Source organism: Natrix helvetica, assembly GCF_964273705.1.
Source record: "Natrix helvetica genome assembly, chromosome: 2".
Lineage (NCBI taxonomy): Eukaryota > Metazoa > Chordata > Lepidosauria > Squamata > Natricidae > Natrix > Natrix helvetica.
This window is the reverse complement of record NC_138552.1, coordinates 38577730-38593437: the sequence shown is the minus strand read 5'-3', so window position 1 is coordinate 38593437 and position 15708 is coordinate 38577730.

Genomic DNA, 15708 nt, shown 5'->3' with positions numbered 1-15708 from the left:
GTGCATTATTATGCATAAACCAGTTAGTTAGAAATGCAATTTTTACTTTGAAATATACAAGCCATAACACACATAACATATAAAACAATTTTATACTGATTCAGTGAACCAGGACTACTTACTCAGACAAGCAGCAGATGTCTTCGGTCTCTAGAGATTTTTCATTGTTTTTATCTGTGATTTCTTTTTACCTAGACATACAAGGAGTTAATTTTGAATACAAGATGTGCACTCTAGCACTGAGCTATTGTCCCTCCCAAATACATTATACTCTCTGTTCATGAATAGGAATGCAGCGAAGCACAAATGTTCATGCAACATAAACCCGTTAGTGACTAGAGATGCCAGAGTAGTTTTTATATAGTTGCTGCTACAGATTGAAATGGCTAGTCATCTGGAATTATATGGTAGGTTTAGCTAAATAATCAATTTGCTACAACATTCTGAAGTGTCTTTCATCCAATATACATATGTCAGTATGTTGTTGTTTTTAACATTCTATAGCTGCGTTTGCTAATGATGTTGTGCTGTCATGTGTGAAATTTTCCAAGTGTGCTATTTCTAATTTTGGTGAGTGTGACAGTAGTTAGCACAACTAAATAACGTCATTGCTCTTGTAATTCCACTTTACTAGATGCTAAGCCCTTGCTTGTTTGTTTTATAAAGTATCGTCATAGATGAATGTAATAGTTCATTTCATTATATTCTGAAATCTTTCACTCTAGTCAGAACATGGTTTTTATTATTTTTCCGTAAAATGATGTTCTAAAGGGGCAGATTATTTTGTTCTATAAATCAAGAAATAACTATTTTTTATTACAAATTCTTTCATTTTTTTAATCTTTGGTTAATATTAAACATCAGTATCAGTGATAATGTATAAATAAATATGGTTCTATGAATATTTCTTTATGTGCAAATATTAGTGTGTTTAATGGAGTTTACTCTCAAATAGCTGTGTTTACAGCAAATATGAAGATACAGAACTATTTGAACTGCAGAATGGCTGAGAAATGAAACATTTTTTCGCCTTGTGTGTTGTTTATAATTTGTTTCTTTCTATTATTTTTAGAAACATTCAGTAAACTATCTACTCATCATATATTGAGAGAACAATAGCAAAATAATGGAAGATGATAAGTAAATGGGCAATGGGAAATTTAATTGTTCTGTAGTTCATGTATTAATACTTAAATACATGAACAAGGTTTAACAAAAACAATAACAAAAGAATTGAAACTTTGACTGAACAAAGTATTTTATAAGCTTTTCTTGGTTATTGTCCAAACAGCTTTAATTTTTTTCCTACAACTATTAATATTAAAAATGTATGATAAGAAGCAGAAGTTAAGTATCTCCTGCCATTCACATCTTCATATACAACAGTATAAAAAAAACAGCTTCATTAAAATTGTTCACAACATCCACTATCACAACAATTTGAACAAGGTTTTCATTAAAAAGTATAAAACTTTAAGCATTATTTTAAAATGTCTCCGTCTTTCTCAAAAAGGGTCAACTGTACCAAGAAAAAAAAACATTTTGCAAATCAAGTTAAATAAAGTTGTTCTGTCATAATTATCATTGTTGATCTTATTGCAGACTTTTGTATGGCTGGGATTGAAAAGAGGGATTGATTTTGAGTTAAACTGTGTGACTGACAGCTGATGTCAGAGAATAAAGAAGACTTGACTGCGGATGCGAATAAATAATTCTATTTTGCAAGTAACTAGATCTAAAGCCCTTGCTTGTAATGTTGGGGCAAAAGCTGAAGATGTTGTATCATCCTCCCAGCTGAATGGCAGCATCCCTTACTGAGCTGTGTGATCTAAGAATACAGAATAAAGAATAATAATACAGTTGGAAGGAACCTTGAAGCTCTTTTACCGTGTTTCCCCCAAAATAAGACAGTGTCTTATTTTCTTTTGACCCCTGAAATTAGCACTTGGCCTTATTTTCAAAGAGGTCTTATTATTTTTGAGGTGCAAGAGGCTGCAAGCATGGTCACCTCATGGCTGCTGCTGTGTTGCAATATTTTAGGGGAGGACTTATTTTGGGGGGAAGGCTTATTAGCGCATGCACTCAAAAGCCCGATTGGGCTTATTATCTGGGGAGGTCTTATTTTCAGGGAAACAGGGTAGTCCAACCCCTTTCCCAAGCAGGGGACCATATGTATATCATTCTAGTAAATGGCTATCCAATTTCTTCTTAAAAGCCTCCATTGATGGAGCACCCACAGCTTTTGAAGGCAAGCAATTCCACTGACTAATTGAACATTGTAATAGCACATCTGAATGTGGATCTACTGTATATCACAATGCTTACCTATTTCAATTATTAAATATTGGAAGTCAACAATTAGTAGCAACAATTAGTATTAGCAATTTTGGAATGGATAGCCAATATTGGGATCTAAATATATTAAAACTCTAGCATCTCAGGGAACATCAGAAAGTTATGCCATGTGATGTCCAATGAAAATATTTAACCCTTTTTCCCATGCTAAATTGACTTTATGGGAAAACCCCACTTTAAAAATTGGAAAAAAGATGATAATATTTTTTTTAAATGGGTGGAAGCAGAAATACTGACTCTAGACCAACTGACAGACAATGAAGATGAATTTTTAACAAAACTGCATTAACAGATAAATATCATATATCAGACAGCAATATTTTACAGCTACATTTGTTACTAACATTGTACCAGCAGCATTTTCAGCTTCTGATTTGGCTGAGATACTAGAACAAGGATGGCAAACCTTTTTTGGCTCGCGTTCCAAAAGCGGGGTAGTGGAGGGGGGGTTTGCATGGGCATGCCACGCCTATAATGCTATGCGTGCGACCGAGCATGCATGCGCACACTTCCCCCCCCCCACCTGCGACCAGCATTCCCCCCTGCTTTTGGTGCGATTTTTTTGCCCTCCCCAGATTCCAGAGGCTTTCTAGGAGCCTGGGGAGGGCCAAAATCAGGAACAGACTTCTGAAGGCTCCGGAGGGCAAAAAACGGCCCTATGAGCAAACCAGAACTCCGTTCCTGAACTTCCGGTTTGTCCATAGGGCCTATTTTTCTTGCTCCGAGCCTCTGGAGGCTGAAAAACAGCCTCAAAAGAAGGCCGAAGGCACTGGAACTGACAGGACAACGCCTCACGTGCCCTAACAAATGGTTCCATACCATACGTTTGCCATTACGTTAATAGAACAACTTGTTAAATGCTTTAAAACTAAAAAAAAACCTATTAACTTTTAGATATACCTAAAAGTTTATTTTATTTATTTTTATTTTTATTAGATTTCTAGACCGCCCCTTCTCCCCGAAGGGACTCGGGGTAAATTTTTTAAAAAGTTTTTGCACTCTGCAGGCCTCCCATACCTTCTGCACGCCTCATTTTTTGCAAAAAAAAAGGGGGGGGCATGAATAGCTTTGGAGGTTTGAAGAGTGCTCCTGGGAACTGGGGGGAGAGGCCAAAAATGAGCAAAAAAGACCAATTTTTCACAAAAATCGGCTGTTTTTTGCAAAGAAAAGGGGCATGCAGAGCTTTGGGAGGCTCTTAAGAGTGTTCTTGGGGGCTGGGGGGGCAAAAAAGAGCAAAATATGGCCCATTTTTCACAAATATTGGCTGGGGTTTTTTTGCAAAGAAAAGGGGCTTTGGGAGGCTCTTAAGCAGGGGTGTCCAAACTTGGGAACTTTAAGACTTGTGGACTTCAACTCCCAGAATTCCTCAGCCAGCTTTCCTCAAAAATGAGGAAAAAAAATCCCTCCCTAGCCCTCAGGAGCACTCTGGAAGCCTCCTAAAGGTTTTGCACAACCATTTTTGCAAAGGGGGTAGGATTTCGGGAGGCCAAAAATGCTGTATTCAGTGTATAAGATGCACCCAGATTTTCACCCTCTTTTTTGAGGGAAAAAAGTGCATCTTGTACTCCAAAAAATATGGCATTTGTTATCAATAAATCAGTTTAATATGTGATGCTAGCAAATGAGTGAAATAAAGAATTAGAGGTTTCTTATGTTGCCTAGACAATGAGAAAGTGACTTAACATCTATAGCAATAGTGTCAATGTACCTCATATCCACCACAAAAAATAATATTTAGAATTTATTGGACTCCAATACATTTTATAGAAAAGGTCTTTTAAAACAACATTTTGCTGGATATTTAATAAACATAATGCTTTCTAAAACTATGTTTTGCAATGTCCTACAGTTACTACGTTTTAGGAGAAAGTAATGGATTATTTAAATATAATTGTGTGACATGGGATAAAATTTTCAGAGGATATTACTCTCCTGAAATACATAACTAAGAACATGGAGTCTGACAACCAGTCAACATAAATGGATTTTTCCTATCATTACTATGGCTGAAAGACTGTTATTGCATCATTAGAAAAATCAGCGTATGGCTGCTTTCACTCAGTGGTTGAAGACCTGATTGCACTTGCCACATTTGAGTGGATTGTCCATAGATGTAGACTTTGTATTGAGGTTGGAAAAGCATGATAATTATCTAAGTGTATTAAAAGTATATACATATTTGAATAAAATTTGTTTTAAATAAATAAATATAGCAAGGGTCTCCAAACTTGACAACTTTTAAGACTTGTGGACTTTAATTCCCAGAATTCCACAGCATGGAATACTGTCTTTTCCTCCCCTTTGACAATGTATATATTTATATCATAATTATCTTTGAGTGTCTTTTCGCTTTTTGACATTATTTTAAAAGCAATAAAATAATTAAGTAAAAATAGCACAAGTGAGACAGATTCTACTTCCAAATCTGAACAGAAATCAGTTTGGCTTCAAATGGGACACTGTCAGTTGTTGACCTGATAGGTAGCCCTCAAATTCAGGACAAAGTAAATAGCCTTCTATATGGAATGTATAAGATGCTACAGAAATATACGCAGACAGACTTCTCATATAGGGAAGATTTTAGTAGAAGCCCCAAAAGCATCCTTTGTAATAACTAAATCTGCTGATTCATTTGGCATCAATTCTCTTCCTGTAACCATTAAGCTATTCAAAGTTTTGTGTTTGATGCTATATGATGCTCACTTGAATATTTATAAGGAGCCTTCTAATTTAGAAAAAATGCAATTAAAATTTCTGAAAAATTTACTACGGGACTTAAATATTTACATTAGATATTTGCCTGTTCAATGGGTTCGCCATTAATTGTTCATCAAGGTGGGGCTTTAAAGATATTCTAGAGAATATCAATATGTTTGCTTTGGATGATTAGGTTTGAGGTGTCCCCTAGGGCAATGGTCCCCAACCTTTCCACTATGCAGACCACCAGCAGTGGGAGAAAGGGGATGGTTTTCTGCACCGCTTGTACAAAAGCACCTTCACATGCTTGCGCAATCACCTGCCACTTATGCGGCCCAGTTCCCATCAGGCAACGGCCCAGGAAGGAAGGGAGGAAGGAATTCTAGTTAGTGAGCACTTCACCAATATTATTAATTTTAAAAATTGTATAGTTGTGGGCAAGGATACAGCCTTGTAGTACACTTTTGCTAGTAAAAATAGATTCATTTTTATGTGAAAAATTACCAGAAAAATACCTATTTTTATATGAAATTTTCCAGTATAGCCAAGCATTAAACCATTATAGATAGCCCTTGACTTACAACAGTTCATTTAGTGACTATTCAAAGTTACAATGACACTGAAAAAAGTGACTTATGACTTAAGTTTTTCACACTTAAGACCATTGCAGCATCCTTAACAACGGATGGAGCAAAACTCAACATCTGTCTCACTTAGCAACAGAAATTTCAGGCTCAATTGTAAGTTGAGAACTACCTGTATTTTCATAATGATTTCACCAGTGGCCAGGACAAACATCTGGTTCTCTAATTCAGACCTAAAAGACTACTCTAGAAATGTAACACAGTTCTAAACACCAAATAGATTGTTAAAAAATCCTGATGTGCATAATGCATGGTAGGGGCAAGGCACTGTTACATATTCACATCAGTGGTGGGATTCAAAAAAAATTACTACCAGTTCTGTGGGCATGGCTTGGTGGTGTGGCAGGGAAAGGATACTGTAAACTCTCCATTCCCACCCCACTCCAGGGGAGGATACGGCAAAATCCCCATTTCCTCCTGATCAGTTGAGCCTCAGGAGGCAGAGAATAGTTGAGGGTGGGGCCAGTAAGAGGTGGTATTTACCAATTCTTCGAACTACTCAAAATGTCCACTACCAATTCTCCAGAATTGGTCAGAACCTAATGAATACCCTCTCTGGTCCACATGTTGCGAAACTACAACTCTCAGCATTCATGAGTATTGTTCAGGCCACCTGAGATTTCAGCAACAGGAAGAGAGTCTCATGCTTTGTATTCCTGGCTTCTTTGTAATAAAATTCCACTAATAATAATAATAATAATAATAATAATAATAATAATAATAATAACAACAACAACAACAACAACAACAACAACAACAACAACAACTTTTATTTCTAGACCGCACCCTTTCCTAGGCAGGACTCGGGGCGGTTATGAACCAAATTATTGGCATACGCTTTAGTAATTTGTAGTATATGTGAATTCCAAATGGGTTGTAGATGAAGTTGAATTGTACAAAGAAGCCTGTGTGTGATGGATTTGTAAGTGCAGCAGCCATTGCATAGAGGCAGTCCTACTTTTGGAACAAGGTATCTTAATCCAGGGGTACGGACAACCCCTTACACCTCCACAACGGCAGCCATAACTGCCTTCTTGACCATTGGGACATTGATTAATCTACTCACTGGTCCATAGTAAAGTACATGATTAAAAACTCATTGCTAATGAAAATGAAATTAGGATAGGGTTATGTCTATTTGGAATCATGGCTGAAAACTAATGCTAGCGCTAAATTCTTAGAGGTATTGTAAAGCTGTCAATGTTGCTTCTATTACAGTACCTATAAGAATCTATCCCTGACATCAGTTTTTGTCCATGACTCCAAGGAGTCCTAGCCCTATTTTAATTTTTATGGGTAGTGGGATTTTCCTACTGTGATCCTCAAACAAATCCAAAAGAAAAGCTGCTTTGCTCCCTTTACAGTACCTTTAAGAGTATTTCCCTAGCATTAGTTTCAACCAAGACTCCAAACAGACCTAACCCTAATCCTAACCGTAAACCCAGTTTCATTTTCATTGGCAATGGGATTTTCCCATTTATTACAGGTACTTGGAGCCACAGGTGAGAGCTGATCACTAGGTTTTTTAAAAATTAAAATATATTAACCAAAAGAAAGAAATAGAACACAAACAAAAAGGGAAGGAATATAAAATTGAATTTATTTATTTATTGTATGTATTTATTTGTCAACAAGTACAAAGAAATAAGTATCAGTATATACATAGATATGTACACATGAAAAATGGCACAAATAAATGAATGTAACTAAGCAAATCATAGCCATAAACACATAAAATGAGTACATATAAATGGGGACAGTAGGACAGGGATGGTAGGCACCCTGGTGCGCTTATGCATGCCCCCTTAGGAAAATTAAGAAATGTGTAAGGTCCATGGTAGACAATTTAAAGTAAAAAGTATGGGGGTTAGAGGAACTAACAACAGGATCCGGTAGAGTGTTCCAGACATTTACTACTCTATTGCTGAAGTTGTATTTTCTGCTATCAAGATTAGAGTGGATTACATTTAGTTTGTATCTATTGATAGCCCTTGTGTTATTGTAGTTGAAGTTAAAGTAGTCACTAACAGGTAGGACATTATCAGTGGTGGGTTTCAAAAATTTTTGGAACCTACTCTGTGGGTGTGGCCTCCTTTGTGGGAGTGGCTTGCCAGCCATGTGACCTGGTGGGAGTGGCTTGCCAGCCATGTGACCGGGTGGGAGTGGCTTGCCGGCCATGTGACCGGGTAGGAGTGGCTTGGCAGTCATGTGACCGGATGGGAGTGGCCAAGACAATGTCACTGAATTTTTTGCCCCAATGAATGATCTACAAAAAGAAAATATAAAAAAGGAAATTTATTATTTTGTGCACTTACTACTTAAATAAGATTAAAATAAGTACACAAAACAATAAAAGAGCTACTTACAGAAGGTAAGTAGCTTACTACTTACTACTTGTATTTCAAAGGGAATAAATACATATTTAATTTTACACATGTTAACAGCTGTTGGAATTGTGTTTGCACAACAGTGGAAAAAACAAAGATATGAAAATGAATAAATATTAGAATGTGCAAGAATGAATAAATTGACAATTAAAACCAAGAAGGCTTTGAATACTTTTTCACGTGGAATTTGTTTTATCAATTGCTAACTAACAGAAACAGCAATTAGAAATCTAAAAGTATGAAAGAAAACACCAATTATTAAAGGAAAGGTCATTAAAATGTATAAGGAAATATTATTAGTACTTGATCATTATTAATGTGTAGATAACTGCAGGACATTACATACCCACAAACACAAACTATGACAGTGCCAGGAAAACACACACACACACACACATACACACACACACACACACAAACAATTCCCCCCCAAAAGACTGCAGATGAAACCAGTTTTTTTCCCTAACCCTAAGAACAGGAAAGACAAAGCCACAGGAATAAAAACCATCAAGGCATTGTGGGAAATTATAAAGGACAGTGCCAGGAAGCTCACAGAACCAGCAACCACCTCACAATTACCTAAACAACCAGGTATCACACAGAAACACACAAAATCTGGCAAAGCTGCCTTGCACCAATCTGGCCTGCCCATAGAAAAGAAGCCACCTTGAGACACATACCATACACCAACCTGTACACTTAAAAGCAACATATTGCATCACAAATAAAACATTTGCAAAAAGGAATAACATTTCTTGTAATAAACATTCTATAAACAATAAATAAATAAAAATTCCCTAAAAATAATTAAAAACCACCAGGTTCAGAGAACACCAAAGGACCCCACAGTCCTCTCCCTCCTTATCTTTTTCCTTTTTGTCCTTCGACTTCTCCTCCTCCTCCTTTCCCCACAACCCCATCTAGCACTGATGATGTTACCTAGTTTGGTAGTGAAATGTCTGTAAAAAAAACCACCAAGCTCAGAAAGCAGCAAGGATCCCACTTTCCCCCACCTCCTCCCTCTTTCTCCTTTTTGTCCCCCCCCCGAAAGACTGCAAATGAAACCAGTGTTTTTCCCCCCTAACCCTAAGGACAGGAAAGACAAAGCCACTGGAATAAAAACCATCAAGGCATTGTGGAAAATTATAAAGGACAGTGCCAGGAAGCTCACAGAACCAGCAACCACCTCAGAATTACCTAAACAACCAGGGTGAAACACATTAAATGTGGCAAACCTGGCCTGCCCATAGAAAAGCACCCACTTTGAGATATATAAACCTGGTCTGAACACTTTTAAGCAACATATTGCACCACAAAGAAAACATTTGCAAAAAGGAATAACATTTCTTGTAGTAAATATATTTTATAAACAATTAAAACATAAAAATTCCCAAACAATAATTTAAAAAAGATATTCTATAAATAAAAAAAATCCTTAAAAACCATTGTTAAGTATTCCACCAGCAATAATTTATACTATAACTATTTTAAGGTATTGTACCAACTGTAACCATTATTCCACCAGCAATAATTTATACTGTAACCATTTCAAACTATTCCACACACAATAATTTAAAATGAAAGCATTAAAAACATTCAATACACAATAAATTACAATAAAACAATTTAAAACAATTCTATACACAATACATTTTAAAGTATTGAGTATAGAATATTTTAAAATGGTTTATTTTAATTTATTTTGGATAGAATCTTTTTTAAAATAGTCTGAGACAATTTAAAAAAAGAATCCATACACAATAAATTGAAGTAAACCATTTTAAAATATTCTATACTCAATACTTTTAAGTAAAATTATTTTTAAAAATTCTATGCACAATAAATAAAATATTATTTTAAAATACATTAAAAAAATAAAAGAAAAAAAACCAGGTTACTTACCAGCAGGCAGAATCAGCAGCTCTCCGATGCTGCAACAGGCAGCAGACAGGCAGAGAGGCAGGAGGACAGGTAAGACTGTTTAAGACTGCTTAGGGCTTAGCCAGCCAGGCGAGGCTGGAGAGGGAGGGTGGGGGGCTTTTGGCCTAGCCTCGCAGAGGCTTGCCGCCCACGCCAGCCCGGTGCTTCATCGAGGAAAGGCCCAGGAGCCTTTCCTCGGCGAAGCTAGCTTCCCGGCGGCCGCGCGTTCCATGCGACGCCGGCGCTTCGTCCCGGAAAGGCCCAGCGGCCTTTCCCGGGCGAAGCTAGCTTCCCGGTGGCCGCGCGTTCCACGCGACGCCGGCGCTTTGTCCCGGAAAGGCCCAGCAGCCTTTCCTGGGCGAAGCTAGCTTCCCGCCGGCCGCGCGTTCCACGCGACCCCGGCACTTCATCCCGGAAAGGCCCAGAGGCCTTTCCTGGGCGAAGCTAGCTGCCCACCGTCCACACGGCCCACGCCAGCCCGCCGCTTCAGAGAATTAGATGCCAAACCAGACAAAGCTCTTCTTTAGGTGTGTTCTTTTGTTTTGAAATAATTAAAACTAGGCAGAGTACTTAGGGAAAATTAATGCATGAATGAATGTGTATTATAGCTTTTGAGTAGTCATTATAAAGCCACTACATCACATATGCCTCTAGATAACTTGGGATTGTTTCAACAATAAAGGGCCATATTGGGAACCACTGCTTGAATAGTTGAAAGTTAGCAGCAGGGTCCAGATTTCCAAAAAGAATCAGCTTCCTCTTTCTCACAAATTACTTTTTAATTCCAATATGGTCTTGAGCAGTGGAATAAAATGATCCCCCCCCCCCCCCCAGTCACTTGCTCTTATGAAAATGCCTATACCTCTTTGCTCTCTAGAAGGGTTTGGAGCAAAATGCAAGAAGGCCAATCAATCAATTTGTTATCCAAAGATTTTCTTTAACAAAAACTGCCCAACTCAGCCAAATGAAGTGACAAATCCAAACACGGACATTTACTAAGTGTACTAAACAGTTAATCATCAGGCTTTCTAACATTTATTATAAGTATTCCTGGTGACCTATCTCATATCAGCATGCATTACAGTGAATGTCAGAAGTTGCTGACTATATCATTATACTCAAAATGTTTTATCTCTTTGGTGCTTTAATGTGCCGCAGTGATTCTTCATCCAAAGCACAAACTAAAGAAACAATCTGTCTTTAGCTTTTAAAGCCAGCCTTGCCATGGCTTGCCATGTGGCTCTGTCAAATAAATGATGTAGAGTTGGCTAAATTCCTTTGCAATACTGGTCTTTCCAGATATAAGATTTATCCCTAAACAATAACTGTTTCAGTTTTTAAATTCTTGCCAAGTCTATGACAGTCTGAAATGACTTTTTGCATCAACTTTAATTATATCCCCAGATTTTTTTTAAAAAAACTGGTATTTAACAACAAATTTCTTAAGCCAAAATCCAGCTGTTTTTTAAAATAAACTTAGAATTACAGAAATATTATTACAGTTCATATAAATCTATATGGAAGTTTGCTTTTGAGAAGCAAAGCAGTATTTCCTGCTTTTTCCTAATCAGAGAACATAAAGATACTTTCATATTTTTACTACAACCTTTATGTTGATCACCTTAGGTTCTTAAAAAACATTATTAATATTGCATTATTAGTACCAATAGTCTTTTTTCTGGCCTACAAGCCATGTAATCTTATTGAAATCTGCAATAATTCTTCTTAGGCTGCTGGTAAGCACAAGTGAGAACTCCATTGCTCTTGTAGTAAGGTATATCTCAGGTTCCATTTGTACCTTAACAGTTCTTTGATTCCCATTCCATCTATGAAAACACCGTTTAGTTTAGCTTAATGTTCATCTTGTGATGCCATCTTCATTTGTACCTATTGCCGTGGTGGCATTCCAGAAGGGGATTCAAAACATCTGGTACAAAACTGAAGGCTTCAGGGACCGTCCGGACGGTCCCTGAAGCCTCCGGAGGGCCTCGGGGGGGGAGGCTCTTTTCGCCCTCCCCAGGCTCCTATAAAGCCTCTGGAGCCTGGGGAGGATGAAAAAAGCATGTAAAAATGGGGAGGGGCGTTGTGCGCGCATGCGCATTGCATTATGGGTGTGGCACGCCCGCACATGACTCCCCCGCGCTCCCCCCACTTGTGGCACGCGAGCCAAAAAAGGTTTGCCATCGCTGTCATAAAGCATCTTTATCAGCCATTTCAGGTGCTTCTGTTAAATGACTATTTGCTCTGCCAAGGTGTCCAACTATTTCCCTGATATTGATTAATGTACACTTAGTCTTTAATATAGAAGATAAAGTCATTTGCTTCCAACTTTCTTGAAGCAGTTGTGGGATTTATGTTATGTCATCAAACCAGTTTTTTTTCTTTCTCTCATATGTTATTCTTATACGCCACAATAAAATTCAGCTACACCAATGTATTCTAGGCAGATGTACCCATTACCATTTTGGAGATATATGCCCCCATGTAATCCAAATTTCTGTTGTCCTTTTGGTTATCAAACCGATAGAAACCTGAACCACCAGCAATACATTTTTAGCAGAACAAATCACTTTCTAAAAGTCTGTTTCTATAACGAGTGCTAGATATTCACTCTAACTACCATGGTTTCCACCAAGGTCCTCTGCGGGAACAGAGGTTCAATCCTATTGGTTGAGAGGTCTGACAGCTCCCTATAAAAGGGCTGCTGTCAGACCAAGCAGTTGCTGGATTGAACATACTGTTCTACTGTTAATAAAGAGCTGTTGTTACTATAATCCTGTCTCTGCTTTCTCAATACCCAATCTAACACTGGCGATGAAGGTGGGATTGGAAGGCAAATAGGCAAAAGAAGGAGAACAGCGAATCCAGCAAGTAGATCCAGCCCACAGCTCTTGGCGCGGCATCGAGCGGCCATTTTGAGCGGCAAATTTGAATCGCCCTCTGTACAAAAATAGCCATGTACGCCCCACCAACTCCGTATGACCAGGTGGCTGAACACTGGGAATTGTACATGTTACGATTCAAATGCTTCCTCGAGGCAAACGACCTCATGGGCGTCCCTGAAACCCGAAAGAAGAACCTGTTTCTGGGATACTGTGGCCGAGAGGTTTTTGAAACAGCAAAGAACCTGTCAGAGCCAACCCCACTCCAAACAGTTCCCTGGGCGGCATTACAACAGACTTTGAAAACCCACTATGCGCCCAAACCATCGAGGCACGTTCGCCGCCACAAATTCAATATTAGGAACCAGAGAGAGGGCGAATCGATCAATGACTATGTGGCAGCACTTCGAAAGGCAGCCACTTATTGCAAGTTCCGTGACCTGGACAACTGAATATTGGACCACATTATCTGTGGTGTGCGGGACATTAATCTGCAGAGAAGATTGCTTGCCAGATCAAATCTGTCTCTGCAGATCGCACTCGACAAAGCCAGAGCATCCGAGTCAGCAGACAAGTCAACGGAGACCTTGCAGCTCCAACAAAACGTGCCACAGGCAGATCACTTCCGATCCCCGAAAGCGACAGACGTTGCCGTCCACTGCTCGTCTCCCCGGTGGGCTCCTTTTATGGAGCATAGGCAGTCTTGGAGGAGCCACCTGCCGTAGGGCGGCTTGCTGGAACCCCCAGAATCGGCGGCAGCCACGGGGGGTTTCCAGCTTTGCCTCAGGAGCCAGGGGACCTGGGAGGCGCATAGCACAGCTGTGTGCTTTCGCCGAATGGAGTCCAGAAGGAAATAGTCAATTAGCAGTTGCAGTAGAAGTGCCGGAGGTGAGAAGTTTGCTCTAATCTCTTTTAACACCATTTAATTGATGAGCAACAGCTTTTTGCAAGTTGTGGATTCAATCTATTTGAAATTGCAAGATTGGAGGGGGTTTTTTTCACTCCCCTCGGGTAAAGCGGCATTTGGACTATCTCTCGATCTCGGAATGGAGTGAGAGAGTAAAACGTTGAATTACCCACTTATACTAACTATGTGAGAAAGATTTACATCACAATTGCAAGAGGTGATTCCTGAGCTATTTTAAAAGCTTTATGGAAACTTTGGATGCTTTGCTCCCTGGTTCCCTGTGAAAGGGGGAGCCAAGATGGCCCACTTCCGTCTTCTTCTTTGCTCTTATAAATGAAACTAGCCTTTTGAAACTACCTTTGAAGAAATTTCTGGCTTTATATTATTATTACCTCCCAAAGGTCTCCTGGAGCCCTCCTGCTTTGTGGTCTTTCTGGATTTGGATTATTTGATTTTTTTTCTTTTGGCTTGGAACTGTGATTAAGGATTAACTTTCACTTCTGGGTTTGTCTGCTTCCACGGCATCACCCAGCTGCGCATTCCACAGACACCATTTCTTTTGTATAAGACTTACACTTATCTCTGAACTTAACAAATGGGGCCCAGAAAATCACCTCCTGGCAAGGCAGCCTTGGCGCCCACTTCCTCCACATCCAGCCCAATGACCCAACAGACAAAAATTTCATCATTCTTACAATAAGAAGGGACTGGAGAGAGTTCAAAGGACTTATCTGTTACCAAATGTTCCAGGCTCTTATGAAAGGACAACATGAATTGAAAAAAGAGGTGGCAGACTTTAAAGATCAGCTCAGAGATGTACAGCAGCAAACAACAGAAAATAAACAGAGAGTTGGTGTGCTGGAGGAGGGCGTGGTTGGGCTGAGGGAGGAGGTGAAGACAACTCAGAAGGGGAATAGAGAATTGGAAAATCTCATGGTAAAGATGGAACTTGAAAGAATGTCCCTTTTTCTCAGATTCCTGAACCTACCGGAGACAGAAGATGAAGATCTTAAGGATACTATGTGTACAATCTTAGCAGAATATATTAAGAGAGATAAAGAACAGTTGCGGTGGGATATGGACCTGGTTTATAGAATCAATTCAGAATATGCCAGAACACATAAATTTCCAAGGGAGGTACATGTTAAATTTCTTAGGAAGACCACGAGGGATGAGGTTTGGGGGGCCCAAAGGGGGGGACCACTAAAATATAAAGATAAAGAAATTGCCATTCTTAAACAAATTCTGAAAAAAATAAGAGATAAGAGGAGGAAGTATTCCTCCTTATCAAAGAAATTATATAACAAAGGAGTTTGGTTTAGATGGTTATTGCCAGAAGGAATGTTGATCTTCTGGGAGGGAAACAGAATTAGAATAAATACAGTTGTGGAGGCAGAGGCCTTCATGAAAAAACATAGTGCCCTCCTAGAGGACGAAATCATAAGAGGTAGTGAAAAAGGTGTCAATACACAAGATATGAGGGAGGGAGGGGCTGTGGCTCCACCAGAGGACAGCGGGGAAGGAGCAATATTGAAAAGACTTAGGTCACAAAAATAAATGTATTTGAAATATCATTGTAATTGTTGATATATTAGAAAGTGGCAAAAGAGATGATTGAACATATGGTTGATACAATGTATAACGAGATGCTGTTTCTGCTTATCTTTTATCTTTTGTTTTTCTCTCTGTAAAAGTTGCGCGCGCTGGCCAGCTGAATTCACCTTTTTAAAAGCCATTTTTTGCCCTCCCCAGGCTCCAGAGGCTTTATAGGAGCCTGGGGAGGGTGAAAAGAGCCCCCCCGGAGGCCCTCTGGAGGCTTCAGGGGCCATCCGGAGGCTTCCCTGATGCCTTCAGAGCGCTTAAAACGACCCTCCGAGCAAACCGGACGTCACTTCTGGTTTGCTCGGAAGGTCGTT